This window comes from Panicum virgatum, chromosome 5K, assembly GCF_016808335.1.
Source record: "Panicum virgatum strain AP13 chromosome 5K, P.virgatum_v5, whole genome shotgun sequence".
In the NCBI taxonomy this organism is placed as follows: domain Eukaryota; kingdom Viridiplantae; phylum Streptophyta; class Magnoliopsida; order Poales; family Poaceae; genus Panicum; species Panicum virgatum.
This window is the reverse complement of record NC_053140.1, coordinates 6,252,907-6,266,645: the sequence shown is the minus strand read 5'-3', so window position 1 is coordinate 6,266,645 and position 13,739 is coordinate 6,252,907. Positions and strand designations below refer to the sequence as shown.

The 13,739-nt window shown below is 46.6% G+C and overlaps 2 long non-coding RNA genes across 7 annotated transcripts; both read left to right on the top strand.

Annotated features, from left to right (window-relative positions):
• Positions 1-1,816: 1,816 nt before the first annotated feature.
• LOC120705931 lies at positions 1,817-3,909 on the top strand. Of its 2 annotated transcripts, none has more exons than XR_005688102.1 (3): positions 1,817-2,309; positions 2,435-2,552; positions 3,657-3,909. It is a non-coding gene; the product is annotated as an uncharacterized LOC120705931 (long non-coding RNA). The 2 variants fall into 2 exon arrangements; XR_005688101.1 differs by having other exon boundaries at positions 3,595-3,909.
• A 2,432-nt stretch (positions 3,910-6,341) lies between these two features.
• On the top strand, positions 6,342-9,423 carry LOC120705930. Of its 5 annotated transcripts, XR_005688099.1 has the most exons (5): positions 6,345-6,869; positions 7,654-7,722; positions 8,338-8,660; positions 8,836-8,889; positions 9,166-9,423. It is a non-coding gene; the product is annotated as an uncharacterized LOC120705930 (long non-coding RNA). The 5 variants fall into 5 exon arrangements; XR_005688096.1 differs by having other exon boundaries at positions 6,343-6,869; positions 7,654-8,660; XR_005688098.1 differs by having other exon boundaries at positions 6,343-6,869; positions 7,654-8,660; positions 9,000-9,420.
• Positions 9,424-13,739: the final 4,316 nt, after the last annotated feature.

The following is a 13,739-nucleotide window of genomic DNA, read 5'->3' as shown; positions in this document are numbered from 1 at the left end:
TCATAAAGTTTACAAAAGTAAATAGAAGACACCAACAAAGATCTCATGGGAATTTATTAAGCAGCAATCCTATTGCTAAATCTTCATCCATGGTTGGCTAAAATTTGCATAGCCGTTGTCTCCAGTGATCGGCATGCATCCTTCAACAAGTTGGTGTCATCATCACACTTTTGAAGCAGCGACCACATCCGAAGCCAATGTGTGGCCCTGAACAATACCTGCATATAAGTTTTCATAGGAGAATTGTCAAAAACAATATCATTTCTGCTCAACCATAGAGCCCAGCAAAGCGCAGAAACTCCACATACTAATTGCGTTTTAGATTTACAGTCAAAGCGCAATAGCCAATCATTATAGAGTTGAGCAACACTCGTTGGTGTTACCAAGCCAAAAGTGTACTGTACCACTCTCCAAAGAAATTTTGCAAAATGACAATCAAAGAAAAGGTGTTGGATAGTTTCATCATGTGAACAAAACACACATTTTTGCTACCATGCCAATTACGCTTAGCTAGATTGTCTTTAGTTAGCACAACACCTCTATGCAAGTACCACATGAAAATCTTAATCTTAAGGGGAATTCTTGTCTTCCACAAGGTCCTATTCTGCCGTACAAGGCCATTGCAAATTAAAGCACTATACATTGAATGGACAGAGAAAATTCCACTTTGGTGTAAACCCCATTTAAAGACATCTTCCCTATCATTCAATTTCACTTGAGCTATCTTTGCAACTAGGTTATACCATAATACCAAATTATTCCCTACCAAACCACGCCGGAAAGAGATATTTAAAGGAATGGAATTGAAAACCGTTGCAATGGAAATATGCTTCTTTCTTGCAATGTTATACAGGGAAGGATACTATTGACTAAGAGTGAAATTGCCCAGCCATTTATCCTCCCAAAACCTGATGTTCTCACCGTTGTTTATTTGGAAACTACCTAAGTTCAGGAACTTGTCTTTAACCTTCATTAAGCCCGACCAAAACTGTGAGTCACCTGGTCTTTTTTGGATCTGCGCAATTGGTTTATCCTTTATGTATTTTCTCTTTAGTAGATTTTGCCAAAGGCCATCCTCATTGATCAGTTTAAACAACCACTTGCTTAGTAAACACTGGTTTTGAATGTCTAAGTTTTTTATGCCCAAGCCACCTTGATCTTTTGGTTGACACAGAATGCTCCATTTAGCTAGTCTGTACTTCTTTTGTGGTTATCACTTTGCCAAAAGAAACGGGATCGGTAATACTCTAATTTCTCTAGGACTCCCCTTGGGACCTCAAAGAAAGAAAGCATAAACATCGCTAGGCTCGTTAAAACTGAGTTAATCAACACCAATCTACCCCCCACAGATAGGTGTTTCCCTTTCCAACTACTTAATTTCTTCTCAAACCTTTGTTCAATAATGTTCCAATCCCCATTGCTTAACTTTCTGTGGTGCATTGGGATACCCAGGTATTTAAAAGGATAATTCCTTATTTGGCAACCAAACAACTGTGAGTATTGAGCTTCACATTGTTGTGCCTCTCCAAAGCAGAAGATTTCACTCTTATGAAAATTGATCTTGAGTCCAGACAATTGTTCGAAAGCACACAGGAGTAGCTTTAGATTGATTTCTTTCTCTAGATCATGGTCCATAAAGAGTATAGTGTCATCTGCATATTGGAGTATCGACAAACCATCGTCGATCAGATGTGAGATGACACCTTTTATTTGTCCTTGCACCTTAGCTCTGTTTATAAGGATGGCCAACATGTCTGCCACTATGTTAAAAAGGATAGGAGACAACGGATCGCCATGTCTCAATCATTATTAGATTGGACATCTGCTAGGACAGCAACCATGGCGTAGGAAAGGTGTTCGATCTATTGCCTCTTTGGCTGTGCATATATTGGTGTGCTCTTTCATGTGCAATATTAACTTGCTCTTTTTTGCAGGGTTGGTTCAACCATTATTAGATGATATTCCAGCGATTACTCAATATATATGATTGTAGAGAGTAATGACAATCTCTGCTTAAAGATAATGTGCTCCATCGACCTTTGATATCATATAGCATGTTACTTTATATACTTCAATAAATATCCATTATACGGTTGCAATGGTTGTATTTGTTTATTTATTTACCTTTGGTCAGATTGAGATTTGGAACTATCACTTTGCTTATTTCATATGTCTACTGAATTAACCTGGCTTTGAAGCCTGATGTCCCTCTATATTTTGAATTTAATAGTTTTGCTTTTTATTCCAAGTTTGGATGCTATTTTTTCAGAAGCTTATTAATTTTTCAGAAGCTTATTAAATATTAGTTGGTGAGATGCTCTATTCACAAGTGTCTTCCCATTTTGTAAATATGTTCCCTTTTGGATTTTAACTTTTAGCTTCTCAACTAAACACTGAAAACAATATCTGCACTCTTCACAAAATTTGATTGCAGGAACAGGGTAGAATTGAAGCTCTTTCTATGCTTCCAATAGCTTGACTGCATCTTATCTGGTGTCTTTTTTCTCGAACCATCTTATCTGGTGCTAATTCAACAGAAGTCATGTCTGCAAGTGAGTGAAAATACCTTTAGTGTTTTTGCAATTTACCCTCCATATATATTATCTGCCAAATTGTTTTCCTTCTACAAACATTATATGTAATATATTCTTATAGCATATAGTGTACCTTTGCTTTTCCTTTCTTCCCTTGGTTTATGAACTGTTCCTTCTATACATGAAAATTTCAATATTTCTTTCTTTCCTTGGTTTATGAAGTATTCTTTCCATCCATATTCCAGTTTTACAGCTCTCATTTATCAAAAGCAAAAGTTCATTCCAAATATATATGCACTCATTCACTGTACAAAATTACATATCTACACTTACCTTGTGTATTATCTTAGAGGAAGCCAATTCAGTATTGCATCCTATATGACAAAACACTTCCTATTAACAATGTAGATGTCGGCTTCCTGTCAGAGTTTTATTAGTCAAGATAGCAAGGAAATAAAATAAGATTACAGAAATAAATGTTTATTATTACCTTTTGCTTTAGTAATATTAATTTCTATATCAATTTTGTCCATTATTGTTCTCCCTGTTTGCACCCATTTTTTCTAGGGCGTTTATTTCTGAATACACTCTGATTAAGTTAATAGAAATATGTTAGTGCTAAAAAAAATCATAAACAGTGGATGTGTGGATTTGGTGCGACTTTGATCTCCCCTTAATGCATCAAGGTTTGCCTCGAAACAAAAGGAAATTGTCATCAAAGTAGTTATTATTAATACCCATTCATCATATATTCTACCTAGAACCATACATATCAATATTTTAACCAGGGCAAAATTTTGTTGATATATTTTGATATATCTATCATACAAATTCTCTATGGTATGAACCAATCGAGGTTCTTGCATATATGTTTAATGCTGTTTTTTGAAAAGATATGTATAGATGTTGTTAATCAGCACCCTCTTAGACATATATGGTCTCCTTTGTATTTGCATAACGCTAGCTGTTTGTTCATAGCATATATTTTTCTCTAACTTTGTGTCAAAGCTGCCTTGAAATATATTTAATACTATATTTGATAATGCATATTGTTTCCAAGATTTTGTCAGAGGCCGTTAGACTGCATAGAATGTTGACAAGGATGCGGCTCCTCTCTTCCAGAAAGGTGTCAGATTGTATGATGGCTTTGCCAAGCAGTCGGTCAGTTATAAGAAGCTCCTGTTCAGAATTACAGAGCAAGGAGGATACAATTGGTTTCACATTAGAAAATATCAGCTCCATGAAGATATAAGTTCTACAGATATAAATCCTCCATACAAAATTATTCACTTATGTATTTGTTTTTATTTGTGTGTGTGATTAACATATCAACATACATCATTCTTCTATTATAATCTATCGAAAACATGCAAGAGCCAGTTTGAATTTGTATCTAAAACCAAGTAGATCCTTTATTTAAAAAACAAGTAGATCCATATAAAATCATTTTTAATAACTATTTTACTTTTGACTATTTGTAAACAGTTGTGTATATGCGCGAATGAACTTTAACTCCGAGAAAACCATAATAATTACCTCCAAAAACTTTTAACTCCGATATTCCTATTTCCATTTCCCCCGTCGGATCTTATAAAAGATATATACCATTTTTACATTATCCTATGCTTGGGAACATTTTCTACTACAACGATAATTGTCTCTAATATTACAAAGAAAAGATGCGCGCACAATGCGCGCGCAATCCACTAGTTGAACTAAAAACGTCAGTTTTTTTCAGGAACTGGATTCCATCATTCAACCAGACCATTGTTATACTTAGGCTTAGGAACAGATAAAAGCAGAATTTGCAAGACCGCTAGATACACTTGGGCTTGCACGCATTGTTGGCTGACAAATCAGATAATGTTTGGTGCATGCCCCTTTTTCCATGATATTTTTCTGATGTGACAACTAGTTAGGTTAGGTAACTTTCTGATCATTTCAAGCATCCTGCACTCAGGAGCGGGCATTTTATTTACACTATACAAGACTGAATGGGAGCATTTCAGCAGAGAATGTAAAAGATCAGATAAAGTTTGGTGGTCAAGTACGAGTATCAAATAACCAGACTATCATCAATTACAAGAACAGGGGACTATGTAATTATGAGATAGAAATGGAAATCATAAGGATGTGCAGAGCAACTGTTGAAGATCGCTACTATTTATTCAGTTTGTGACTGTGCAACTAATTATCAGTCGACACAAGGTTATGCTGGAGGAAGCATTTGAAAGAAACACAACAAAATAACCACCCCAATTCGCAGGAGATTGTTGTTGTAGTTATGGAACAATCCCAGGAGTTAAGAGACAATTCAGTACCATTTAGAAGAGGCATTTCATTTAAAAAAAGAGACATTTCATTTAGAAAGAGACATTTCAAGCATTCAGTATTCCACACAGGTTGACAGTAACATTTCAGGGAAGAATCATGCTGTAAGCGATGCCATCAAATGAACAACTAACCATTACGTATTCAGAAAAGGATCGACATGCATTTAGGAATGTGCAACGTTGCACAAGCATACAACTGAGTAGCAAACTCTTCCAGGAGAGAAAATCAGGAATCAGATCACTTTAGGGCAAAAGTTCTTGAAGAAGATATGATCAGCGCGATCACATAGCTTTAGGAACTCGCAGCGAGCTCAGCTACTCAGCAAGCAACATTATCTGATCGACAGATTTGCAAAAACCCAAGACCTGCAGGGACGAACAGAGGCGGCGCGCGGCAGTTGCAGGCTTCAAGACGCCGCGCTCTCATCAGCGATTGAGAATCATCCACGCGTCGAAGAACTCGAGAGCAACAGCGTCGCAAATCCGGCGCACCGCGGCCTGCGCCCTCATCTCCACCCAGATGGTGCGGCGCGCGTGGCTCAGGGACGCGGCGACCCACGCGTCCCACGCCGGGGACGGGCGGTGAAACGAGTCGGCCATGCGGTCGGCGGCCCTCGCCGCCCGAGCATGCGTGGCGGCGGAGCGCAGCAAGCGCTGCGCCTCGGCGGCGTGGTCGAGCGCGGCGGCGCGGTGGACTTCCCAGCTCTCCCACAGCGGGTCGGCCCGGTGCCCGAGGAACATGGCGCAGAGGACGAAGACGCGCCCGGCCGCGCCGTGGAGCGCGGTGAGGCGGTTGAGCTCGCGGCGGGTCTCCTCGACGTTCACGCTGGGGCAGGGCCCGGCGCTGGGTCTGCCGAGGTCCGTGTCGCCGCCTGGGGGCAGACCGCCAGGTTGACGACCCTCTGGAGCCTGCCGTGGGTGCGGTCGAAGGACGCGAGCAGCCGGCGGGTCGTGGTGCCGTCGACGACGAGCAAGAGGGTTACCGGGCCTCCCGGCACCGACCGCGCCAGCTCCCTCCACTCCTCCATTGCCGCGCGGCGAGCTCTCCCTCTTCTCTCTCTCTCTCTCTCTCTCGCCGTCTCGTGTAGTCGTGTTTCGAGCGTGAGCCGCGTGGGTGGAGAAGAAGAGGGGAAGGAAATTTTCAAATTTACTTCTGGCGAGTCGGTTGGCTTTCTACCACGAGGAGTTCGTTACGGTGCGGTGCTGCGAGCGCCTGTGCGCGATCAGCATCCTGCTGGAGCACCCGGATCTGCCCTCCGTCGACACCTTCGTCGGCACCGAGCGCCTCGACGCCCACATCAACCTCCAGGCCGCGCGGCAACTCGCGGGCGTGAGCGCCGCGCTCGCCAGCACCGCCGACTGGATGGTGCAGGTGTTTGTCGGCGTCAACTGAGAGGTCTATTGAGTATTGACTATTGGTCCTGTTCCTGCAGAATTAGATGCTAAGTTTACTTTTTTTTTTTTGCCTCTAGATCCTAACAGTAACCTTTAACAGGTTGAAACTAATGGTCAGGTTGTACCCGGGCCTGAATATGAAAGTCCTAACCTGAATGGCTCCATTGGAACCTCCTCTCCTCAGGAGCACCTGACAGGTCATTGTAATCTCACCTCTTTGATTTACCAAAAAAAAATGTTGTCACGCACAAAGATCTGAATGCAGTAAAAAGGTTAACTAATATTCAGTAGTACTGGTATTCTGCTTCTACCACCAGCACAGCATTGCTCAAACGAACTACCTTTCCTGCATTTTAGGTACCACTAATACGACATAGACTGTGCCTCTCAGCTAACTATGCTGACCATTTGCTCCTCTCAGTATTAGGTTCCTAAGCCAGAATTCAATTTATGCTTCACTTACTCACTATACTTAAGAAATAGAATGCTATTACAATCACCGATGTTGTATCTTCTTCTAACTAGACCACCTTTTTCTTGTGCACCATAAAGACCACCAAAGCAGATTTGGGAGGTAGTACTCCCATGCTGTTCAAGACATTTACAGGTACTATGAGCTACTTTCTTCAAACTTTATTAATCATATGAGTTCTTGGGCCAGATGTAGTTGATCCAGGCATGCAGCTATTATTCATTTTATACTTGAAAAATAAAATAAACTGCCAAAGGTTATAAAACACAGATACTCTTTCCCATATATGCGCATGATTATTATTCAGTTTAGGAAATGCTCTGGGTAATACGACACATATATTCTTTCCCATATATGTGCATGATTACTATTAAGTTTAGGAAGCGCTCTGTTGGTCCAGAATTTCTGTTGATATGAACAAATATTCCTTTTCATATATGTGAATGACTATTGCCTATTGCACAAACACAAGTATTGGTTATATTAATGGTTCCCAGCATGTTTAAACATTTATAGTGCTAAGACACTGCATTAGGCCTCCAAGTATATTTGCTGCTCATGCTTGCTTCACCCTTCATTTAGTGAAACATTGTCAGGCCCAATTTGTTGTAGTACAGAAAATGTATCTGTATATGCACAACTAAAACTATATTTTGAGGGACTGATCATGCGGTTTTTTACTCTGCTGAAATATTAGAATGAGATGTCCAGCAACAACAAAAAATGCCCATTGAGATAGCTAAAATAGCATAAGCAATTTTACTTCTCTTTACCAAGCTTTTCTTGCTATGGTCATGTAGTGAATTGATGTAAACACGTGCATATTACGTTTATCCTCAGGGAAATATTTGATATAAACAAAAAAAATTATTTCCTTCAAGGACTGGTTCCTTTTCAGTGATCAACACAAAAATTGCAGGTAAGGAATTGCTGGATTCGAGCGCCAAGGTAAATCCCCTCCGCTCCATTCCTTCCTGGCATTTCCTAGGTAAAGTAAGACCATCCCTCCCAATATTTGTTTTAATTCTTCCACTAACAGAGATGCATGGAGCAGTATGCTGAAATCTTTTCGCAAGTTGTCGCTGTTCAAAAGTATGGAACAATCCCTTATGAATGATTTGATGATTTTATTTGTCTAGATGAGTACCTGTTCATAATCTAGATATGCATGATTACAGTAAGCTTACAATCTGGAAATGTTTCTTTCTTGAAAAAATACCTTTATTCAGATTCTTTAGATGAACTAATGGAGCATGCTTATATATTATAATAATTGATAACTCGCCAACATTAGGGGCCACTTTCCTTTTGTTTTGCTGCTGGGCTGCCATTGATGGCTTCCATATATTTTCCTAAAAATAACATAGCTTCGTCCCTTTCCTACAATTACTTATTTGATTCATATATTATTTTCCCCTCTTTTCATATCCACTAAGGTATGATGAAGATTTCCTAATTTCTGTGTCGGACTACTTGATCAAGTAGTCCATGTTTGCTATACATATGGTGAAATCTTTAAAATAAACTTGGAATGTTGCCTTAAACTCGATTATACCATTCTCACTTCCTTGTTCTTAACCCATTTGCTTGTGAACCTATGCAGAATCAAAGCAAGGAAAAAAAAGACTGCCATTCTACTGTATTTGAAAGACTTGATGGTGTCCTGCCCCTCCTGCGCCTACAACACTAGACCTGTACCTGGCGGCCTCCAATTTTGACTGCCTTGCCTTCTTTTCCCATCTGGTCCGGTGCAGGCAAGGAAGGGGGCGTCTCTTGCATCATGGAGTCTCTTGTTCACATTCTGTTCCTTCCCCAGCTCCTCCACATGATTCAGATGTTCTCATCATGTGCTGCTTCTGCCCTCCCTCCATTGCAAGGGAAAAAAATATGCCGCTGCTTTGGCCCCGTTCCTCATAAGTCAAAAAGGTAACACTCTCGTTCCTTCCATGAAATTTCTCACTGCTCCTGCTGTTCCTGCTTGCCTTCGTACACCATTGGTCAATTTTACTGTTTGTCCACCTTCCCCACGCCAAACATGTACTGATTTGCAAAGTGAAATAATATAAAAACCCAATATTTTAACTCCAGTGTGCTCATTCAGGTCAAGCGCTACACAAGGCTGCATAAATAAGCACTGATTATCTCTAACAAGCAGGTTAGTGCTTCTTCATGTGACTTTAGTTATCGTACAATATAATATCATATATAGCTATTGAATCATATATAGGTATCGCATAAACATAATAACATTAATTTTTTTTACAGCATGCTAGACTCCTTCGCCCTCCTATAGAGCTTTCAGTGATTCTTTACAGCATGCATACTGTTAATCCAGATTTTATTACTCTCCCCAGGCCTCTAACTTAATTATAGTACTAATATTTCTTGCATTATAATATTACATGATACTATTTACATTATAATATTACAGGACATCTCCACTCCTTCTGTGAATTATGAAGCCCCTTGCAGAAGTCTTTTGTTCCGTTGTAATAACTATATCCATATTTTAGATTTTTATCCTAGACTATGAAGCTGATAGCTACTATCTCAATAAATCTAAAACTCCTTGTAAATAACTCTTATATTTCGTTGTGACATAACCAGAAAATTCTTATTTGTCCTCTATGGCAATATGAGTCTACTAAATGTACAAATTTTATTATTCAGATCGATAAAGTTGACATGAGCGTGCGCAAATTTATCCTGAAACTTCGATTCCTTGTTCCATATTGTTTAAAGAACATCTAAATGAGAGAATAAATATGTAACAAATGCAACTGCAAGATTACATCTTCTACTACCATAGTAATTACCTAAAAAAATTACAAAGAAATTATGCGCGCATAATTACCTAAAAAAATTACAAAGAAATTATGCGCGCGCAACGCGCGCGCAATGCACTAGTTTCAGAAGAGAAGTCAGGTTTCGAGCAAATTGACACTAACAATTCAGTTGGGACGCATGCGATGTACATGGAAATCAAATTAAGCTATATCCCTGAAAATCAGATTATATTCAGGAAATGATTTGCGTTCAGGATCCGGCATTTCAGAAAACTGACTTGCAACATCTCAGGAGTGATGCCTCGTGACGGATCAACAGGGACAGGGTTACGAGTTCGATCATCAGTAGACGTAGGGAAGTCTCGCGTGTGGCGAGCTCTGTGGTATTTAGCCGATAAAGGTTCGGAGACTCGCAGGATTTGAATACTATCGAGTATCGATTTGGTTGGTTGCTTCCTTCAGTAAGCGCGCGCGCCTTGCAACTGATCAGAACCGCCCAGGCGTCGAGAACTCCAGAACGAGTACGGCGAGGCGCCGTGGCGCATCCGGTGCGCCGCGTCGAGCGGCATGGGCGCGAGCTTCACGGGCTCACTGCCACCGACGCCCACGCCAACATGACGGGGACTCGGGCGGCATCCATCTGTGGCCAGGGCCACCACCAAGAGGACTTGCAACACCGACCACCGCCGCGAGGTCCGTCGTGGCGGAGCGCAGCCTCCGCGTCGCCAGCCTCGTCCCCGAGGCAGACGGCATCGGAGCTTGCATCGACGCGCAGCGCACGTCTCGGGCTGGCGAGCATCGGTCGCGGAGGGCCTTCGCTGCGGCAAGCGATTCCGGACCTTCAGGAGGACGCCAGCACGCGGAAGGAGGCGGGCGTGCCGAGAACGGCCGGAACGCGACGGTGTCCGGCGAGACAACGACCCGAGGGGTGGACGGTAAATGAAATACCGTCCACTCTGGGGTCACTACCAACTGTTGGATCGAGATCGTACGGTCGATATTAGGCATGGAAATTACACAACGAGACCCCTTCTTCCTCGCTCGAACTGCCGTGCTCCGTCAGCCCCCCCCCCTCGTCGCGCTCCGCAGAGTCGGGCCCAGCCCATGCCACGGTCCATCGACGGATCGACCTGGGCCCCCACCACACGACGGCGGCCTCGCCCTGTGCCTTGTTGTCGCCAAGCTCCCAGGACGCCAGAGGCCCAGAGCGCGCGCCGAGGACGCGGTCGGCGGCGTGGCCACATGACGCGGAAACCTGGGCGCCGCCTAGGTGCTTCTGGCCTATTCGTGCGGCGGAGCGCAGCCTCCTCGTCGCTTGACCCGTCCCCGTGGCGGATGCCATCGGAGCTTGCCACGACGCACAGCGCGCACGTCTCGGGCTGGCGAGGAGCGGTACCGGACCTTCAGGAGGACGCCAGCACGCGGAAGGAGGCGGGTGTGCCGAGAACGGCCGGAACGCGACGGTGTCCGGCGAGACAACGACCCAAGGGGTGGACGGTAAATGAAATACCGTCCACCCTGGGGTCACTACCTACTGTCGGATCAAGATCGTACGGTCCATATTAGGCATGTGAATTACACAAGGAGACCCCTTCTTCGTCGCTCGACTGCCGTGCTCCGTCCCCCCTGTGCGTCCCTCGATACGCCCTGTTTGTTTCCCTCGTCGCCATGACTCGAGCTCGTTGCGCTCCGCGACGACGACGAGGGATAATCTGATTGCTTGATTGGTAACTGCTGCCACGACCCATCGACCTGGACCCCCTCGATGACGACGGCCTCGCCCTGCGCCTCGCTGTCGCCTCCCAGGATGCCAGAGCGCGCACCGAGGACGCGGTCGGCCGTCGGCGGCGTGGCCACGTACTGGTCCTGCGGCCACCTGGGCGCCGCCGACGTGCTGCTGGCCTATCCGGGCGTCCCTGGCGTGGTGGGCTCTCGAGGCCGCGTGGTCGGCGGAGGTCGCGGCTCCGATCGGCGCGGCCCACGAGGCTGTCAGCGTCAAATGAGAGTCTGAGCCGACGTGTGTGTTGGTAGGTAGTTCTGCAAGGATAATCTGATTGCTTGATTGGTAACTGGTCTGTCAAAGGATCCACGTCACACCAGGCTCAGCGCTGTCCGAGTCCGCGATGATGAATCTGCGGGTGACCGTAAACTCAGCAACTCACGGTCGACGACCGACCCACGTGATGGACCCACTCGCTCTCTCTCCGCTGAGCTCTCTCTCCTCCCCCGGTTATCTTCTCTCTCTTCCTTTTTCTCCTGGATCTCTGCTCTGGTCGTGGGAGACTCCGCTCCCCATGGCGACCGCGCTCTCCCATCCCCTTCCCCTTCCCCCGCCTCCTTCCCTTCCCCTTCCTTCCCCCAGACCAGATCCATGGCGGCAGCGGGGAGGCGCGGCGGCGGGCCCACCTCGGGAAGGAGCAGCGCCGGGGCAGCAGCGGGCCGGCGACGAGCCCCCTCCCCCGTCCCTTCCCCCTTCCTCCCCCCAGGCCAGATACATGGTGGCGGCAGGGAGGTGCGGCGGCGGGCCCACTTCGGGGCGGCGGCGGGCCGGGGGTGAGCCCCCTTCCCCTTCCCTTTCCCGGATGCCGGATCCGCGGCGGGGAGGCGGTGCGGTGGCTTCGTGGCGCCGGATCTGCGGCGGAGCGGCGCCCCGGAGCGGATCCGCGGCGGCGCTGGGGAGCTCCGCCCCAGGGCGACCGGCGCAGCGGACCGGCGACGGTGGTGGCGGCGAGGAGCGGAGGCGGCGCAGCAAGCCGGTGGTGGGGAGGAGGCGCCGCCGCCCGCCGCCGGGTTGTTTTTTTTTCTTTATTTTTTATAATCTGAATAAAAAATTTTCTACCTTCAATTTTTTTGATGTATTTTTTTAATTGATTTTTGCACAAATTTTTTCTCGTTAATTTTTTCCTATCTCTGCATAATTTTTTTCCATCTCTCTCAATTTTTTCTTGAAATTTTTTTATCTGTCTAAAATTTTTCTTGAATTTTTTTTCTCTCTTTAAAATTCCCCTTGAAATTTTTTCTATCTCTCCGAAAATGTTTTCTTAATTTTTTTTTCTAAACCTTTTTTTATCACAAAACGACAAAAACTTACTAAAAAAGGAAAAAAAAACGTCGGGAGATCGACCGTAGGGAGCCACTCCGGTCAACCGTAAATTAGCGAGACCAGTCCGAGTCTTCAGGATCCTCAACCGTCTGCGCACGACGCGCACCCGCGTTCGGAGTGCGTGGCCATCTCGCCCGCAGAGCGCGCTCCATCGCTGCATGCGCGCCCGGGCCGCTCGGCACGCACCGCACGCGCATGCATCGGCACCGCCTGAATGGCTTGTTGTACTCTATATATTGTACACCATATTGATCAATGAATGGTTGAGTTGCCTCACACAATTCTACATGGTCGCGTGCGTTTGCCGTAGCTCCTGCTGCTGAACGTCCTGATGATCATTTCGTTGGTGTCATTAGGCCTGGGCATTCGGTTCTAACCGAACCGATCGGTTCGGTTCTTCGGTTCTTAAAGAAGTTCGGTTCCTCAAAAACAGGAACCGTTCGGTTCTTTTCAAGATTAGGAACCGAAAAATTTCGGGTTCGGTTCTTTCGGTTCGGTTTCGGTTAAAACCGATGGAACCAAACTTAGTTGAGGACCCAGGAACGCGCACCGCCGCTCGCCGTCGGCGGCTTCCCTGCAGGGGACGGGCGCGCCACCACCGCCACCTGGAGCCCTGGACTGCCGATGGGCGAGGACCACGGCTGCCCGGCCGGCGGCCGTCGTGCGCCTGGCCTACCAGGGAGGCGCATCGCCGTCGCGACCCGCGCGCCGGCTGGCCGCATGCCCCGCTGGAGGCCGCTGGGGAGGGCGGGGCCGCGGGGCCGCGGCCGGGAACGGGCCGCGGTGGCGGTCAGGGAGGTGCCGCGGCGGCGGGCGGGGAGGGCGAGGCGGGATCCAGTCGTCGTCGCTGCCACTGCGCCTGCTGGGGGGAGCCGCCGCCGCGCGTCGGTCGCGACTGCCGGGGGGGAGCCGCCGCCGCGCACTGGTCGCGCCTGCAGCCTGCACCGGCGCAGGGGGCTGGGGCTAGGGCCGGCGACCGGCGGCCAAGGGGCGGGCAGGGACGGTGGCCAGGGGCGGGAGCCGGAGGGCGGCCGGCGCGTGCTCGGCTGCTCGCCAAGGGTGGGGCTGAGGGCGGTGGCCGGCGGTGGGCGCGGGCGGGAAGCGAGGGGGCAGGGG